The sequence below is a fragment of the Penaeus japonicus genome, unplaced genomic scaffold (genome assembly GCF_977035675.1).
Source record: "Penaeus japonicus unplaced genomic scaffold, GWHDUDI00000001_assembly GWHDUDI00000025, whole genome shotgun sequence".
NCBI lineage: Eukaryota > Metazoa > Arthropoda > Malacostraca > Decapoda > Penaeidae > Penaeus > Penaeus japonicus.
In genome coordinates, this window is record NW_028234427.1 from 4621612 (window position 1) to 4626611 (window position 5000).

At 43.4% G+C, this 5000-nt stretch overlaps 1 protein-coding gene across 1 annotated transcript in view; it reads left to right on the top strand.

The window, feature by feature from the left end:
• The first annotated feature begins 2340 nt into the window (after nt 1–2340).
• Nucleotides 2341–5000, top strand: part of LOC122264524 (uncharacterized) — a 9848-nt gene continuing 7188 nt past the window's right edge. Inside the window, exon 1 of the mRNA XM_043033466.2 lies at nt 2341–2387. The gene's annotated coding sequence lies outside the window, so the exon portion shown is untranslated. The remainder of the gene's footprint in view (nt 2388–5000) is intronic.

The following is a 5000-nucleotide window of genomic DNA, read 5'->3' on the forward strand; positions in this document are numbered from 1 at the left end:
TCTCTCTCTCTCTCTCTCTCTCTCTCTCTCTCTCTCTCTCTCTCTCTCTCTCTCTCTCTCTTTCTCTCACCCCCCTCTTTCTCCCTCTCTCTCCCTCTCACCCTCAGATCACCATGAAAATGAGGGAACATTCACCCTACTGCTTATGAATCATCAATGTGATTCTACAATATAATTCCTCTGGCAGGATTCGGTCGTCCTATTTCAACCCAAGGTCAAATCCTCACGAATGACCTGCTTTGAACTACCAGATGAGAGAGATTTATCACGCCACTAAGGACATCATTACAGGCCTCTGGGGGATCTTAAGAAGTTCGTTTTACATTTTTTCGCTTTCTCACCTTTTTTTTTATTGATTATGATGAAAATGATGATGATGATGATGGTGATGATGATGACAGAAATAGTAGTTATAAGAATAGTGATAATGGTGATGGTAATAATGATGATAATAAATTGTTTGACTTTTTTTTTATTATGTCTATTTTTTTTTTGTTTCCTTTTCCACATCTCTTTATATGGATCTAGCCCATAGACTCGATGTATATTAAGAGAACATTCATTACTACATATTCTAGCCACCTTACTAATGTCATCCAGATGTTAGGAGGGGAGGAATGCTCAGAATGTGATGTTTTTTTTATTTATTTTTTGTTTTGTCTTGTTTTTGTTTACATCTTTGAATAAATTTGTATGGAGTCTTGTGTTATTAGAAAGAAATAATCTCGTACGATAAAATGGAAATGTAAGCATGTGTATCAAAGTAGTTACCCCTTCCTCCCGTTTTCTTTTCTAGGGATCGTTGCAGCTCCACTTTATAGTTACATAAATCCATTAAGAATACTTGAACATGGAATGCCCTTGAATGAAACCAAGGGCACAGCGAAGAGGGGCAAGAGTGGGACTGATGAGAGAGAGAGAAAGAGGGGGGGGGGGAGGGACGGGGGATTGGGGGGGAAGGACGGGGGAGGGGGGAGGGAGGGAAGGAAGGACCGGGGGAGGGAGGGGGGGAGGGAGGAAGGGACGGGGGATTAGTGGGAGGGTGGGAAGGAGGGAGGGAGAAAGGGAGAGAGGGAGGAAGGGAAGAACGGAGGGAGGAAGGGGGTAGGGAGGGAGGTAGAGAGAAAGAGAGAGAGAGTGAGAGTGAGAGAGAGAGAGAGAGAAAGGAAGAAAGAAAGAGAGAGAGAGAGAGAGAGAGAGAGAGAGAGAGAGAGAGAGAGAGAGAGAGAGAGGGAGGGAGGGAGGGAGAAAAAGAGAGAGAGTGAGAATGAGAGAGAGAGAGAGAAAGGAAGAAAGAGAGAGAGAGAGAGAGAGAGAGAGAGAGAGAGAGAGAGAGAGAGAGAAAGATGAATCTGAAAACAATACATGCTTGGTAAAGAGCCAGGAAAAGGTCCAACAATCTGCCGAAAGATCATGGCACTCCTAAAACTTGCAATTTGAAGAAGATGAAAATTAAGCATCCATTTCAGAATTCATAGATTTGGGTCTCGGGAATCTATCACTACGGATATATTATACTTCACTTTTATGACTCCCATTGACAAAGCCCGGGAGAAGCTTGGGAGAAGTTGCAAGAGTCTGGTGCTGCAGTTGATTCGTTTGAAGCGAGTGTGGATTGAGGGAAAGCCCTGTTATTTCGTCATTGCGAAGACTATTCCCGTTTCCAGGCGCCAGAGCAGTGCCATGTGACATTTCAAGGAGTTTGGCAGGATTGGTCAGTCATGGATCTAATATGTGAAATACACATATACCTTAGACGTGAGAGGGAGGCAGGGGCGCTTTAGATATATAAAAAGACAATAACAAAACATGAAAATGTAAGATAAAATGATGATAAATGATAGAATGAAAAATGATAAATAATGGAGTAATGATAAATAGTAAATAATGAAGTAATGATAAATAGTAAATAATGGAGTAATGATAAATAGTAAATAATAAAAAAATAAGAAATAACAAAAAAAAAATAAAATCGCCCCTTATGTACTATAGTGATTGCAATCACTCTCAGCAAAATCTATCAACATATGGAGCCCTTCCGTGGACAGAAGATACAGACCTGGATCACACCTCTTGAATAAAAAAGAAAAAAAGAAAAACATAGAAGACTGCAATAGATTTGGATTGGGTTTGTCGAAGAGGTCAAAGAAATACACGTTTTTTTACTGCTCGAGGATGAGAGTGTAATTGAAGGTAGATAGAGATAGAGATAGAGATAGAGATAGAGATAGGGAGGAAGACCTATAGAAGATTGGATGAGGGTGGGTAGGTGGGTGGGTGGGTGGCTGGGGAAGGGTCTGTCGAGACTCGACTGTCGGTCGTAACTCAGTAGCTGTTTGGAGCCAGCGGCGAGCGGACGACAGGCATAACTCTGATATCCTGATTAGGTGAGCATTTGCCTCTTGCCTCCTCTCTCTCTCTCTCTCTCTCTCTCTCTCTCTCTCTCTCTCTCTCTCTCTCTCTCTCTCTCTCTCTCTCTCTCACACACACACACACATACAATCTCCATCTCTATCTCACTCTGTTTCTCTCTCTCTTTCTCTCAATCTCCCTCTCTCTCTCTCTCCCTCCCTCCCCTCCCTCTCTCCCTCTCTCCCTCCCCCTCCTCTCTCTCTCCTTCTCTCTCTCTCTCTCCCTCCCCTCCCTCTCTCCCTCTCTCCCTCCCCCTCCTCTCTCTCTCTCCTTCCCACCCTCCCTCTCTCTCCTTCTCTCTCTCTCTCTCTCCCTCTCTCTCTGTCTCTGTCTCCACCTCCTTTCTCTCTCTCTCTCTCTCGCTCTCCCCCCCCCCTCTCTCTCTCTTTCTGCCCCAATCTCTCTCCCTCTCCTTCTTTCTCTCTCTCTCTCCCTCCTTCTCTCTCTTTCTCTCTCTCACTTACTCTCTCTCTCTCTCTACCTCCCTCTCTCTCTCTCCCTTCCTCCCTCTTTCTCTCTCTCCCTCTCTCTCTCTCTCCCTCCTTCTCTCTCTTTCTCTCTCTCTCTCTGTCCATCCTCATTTCACGCTCTTCCTCCCTTTCTTTTTCTTTCTCCCTACCTTCTCCCCCTCCTCTCTCACTCACTATTTTCTACAACTTAATCATATGCCTACCTCTGGAATTTCCTAAAAAGAATAACAATAGCAATATCTGTTACCATGCACCACGGTCATCGGTCATTTGCTGTGGTGAAACTCCCCTCAGTCCCCTCGTGGCCAGGACGAAGGCATCGACTCAGGAAACGAGCCATAAAACAACACGCGAATATTCTCAAGTCTACTTATATTGGAATTCTGTGACTGTTTAATGCTAAACGTCGATTATAACTATTCAAATATAATTGTAAATGTATTTGATCATTATTCCATTTTGTCCATCACTGTTATCACTAGTACTTGCATTTTCGATAATTCAACAATTTCTGTGAATTTTCTATTTCATTACGCTTCAGTGGTCATAGAAGTCGTAAAACTTACTAATGTGTCACTTAAAGAAAAACAACCAACAGTGCCTTTAACCGCCACATGGTCAGAAAGGAATTCTTGACCTATTTTCCCACGCCTACATTTCTTTCACTGGATTTTTATTTTCGTGATGTTACGTAATGCCCTAACTTCTGATTTGTAGAAGAGAGTACCATTCAGACTTTTTTTCAGTTTCACCCCAAATAAAACTCAAAACTTGGAGTGATTTTATCTTTGCCTAATTTTGCACAAAGTGTTGTTGTGGCTTAGACATGTCCGCACTACATCTAGTACAATATCTCCACAGATTATCAGGGAGTTGAAGCAAATTGCATGAGTTGCAAATCTTCAGAAACCAACATCGTAACACGCAAAAGAACGCCCACCCATTCACACACACGTGTTCGTTACAGGACTGTGCTCAACGACCGTAGTTCTTTTCGACCGTCAAGTATGTTTCTTTTCTTTATTCTCGTTAAAAGGGCTAATTAGGGTAAATTCTAGTGTCAAGGTCAGAATACTTTCGTGAATAATCAGTTCAGTTCAGTAAGGTTTGTGATTTATTGCTGTCAGCTATTTACGACTGACTCATCTGATCATCATAACTGAAAGTTATTGTGGTGACCGGAACATCCCCGGCGTCCTCAGTTCCTACGGGTTCAAGGTTAGGCATAATAGTCCTACCTGTCCAGCACCCGCATTCGAGGGGTTTCGGCAGAGGAAATGTGTTCATAATACAGTAATTAATGCTTCGATGTGGCCTCTGACACACCTCAATGCTTGCAACAATGATCACTTTGCTCTATAGTATCAATCTTCTGCCATACACATGGATAGCCCAGTCTTAGTCTGTGCATGATCACCTCGGCACCCCTTGATCTAAAAGCAGAGAGTTTCAGATCCAGTGGCGACACCACACCACCTGGCTGAGGGGGGGGAGGAGGGGGGTGTTCTGGCTTCCTCTCTGCGGAGCTCCAGGACCCTAGCAGGACCTATAGTCTCCATTCTGCTTGGTTTTATAATCATATCCTTTGGGGACTTTCTCCTGCCAATCTCCGGCAGCGAATGATACAGAAATGCATTTTTTTATTTATTTAATATTAAAGGAAACGACCTAATAGCATATGATATTCCTATGGTCGTATTATTTAGAATTCTATTTACTCTTTATATGACCTCTCTTAATCCCCAATTCATATTTGCGGAAAAAAAAATCAGCAGATATTCTATCGAATAGAATAACATCCCTGCGTATTAGTGATGGTGCGCCGCGACGCCACAAGTCAGCTGCTGGGTTCACCCGCGTCGCCGAGCCAAATTCACTGACAGATGAACCCGTCAAGGCATTTACCAGCGGTCAATTACCCGAGCATGACCCAGCGATGGTAGAGTGGGATGGTCGACGGTATGGTAATCCGAGTGCTTGGTGTTACGTCTCATATCCAACTCGTCAATCTGGTCCCGATGGTAGGCGAGTTTTTTTTTTAAATTGACGGCAAAGCAATCACGCCAGTAAGCGAGCACCATGCAAAATCTTTAGGCCAGTCATGCAGCCTTTTCGCTT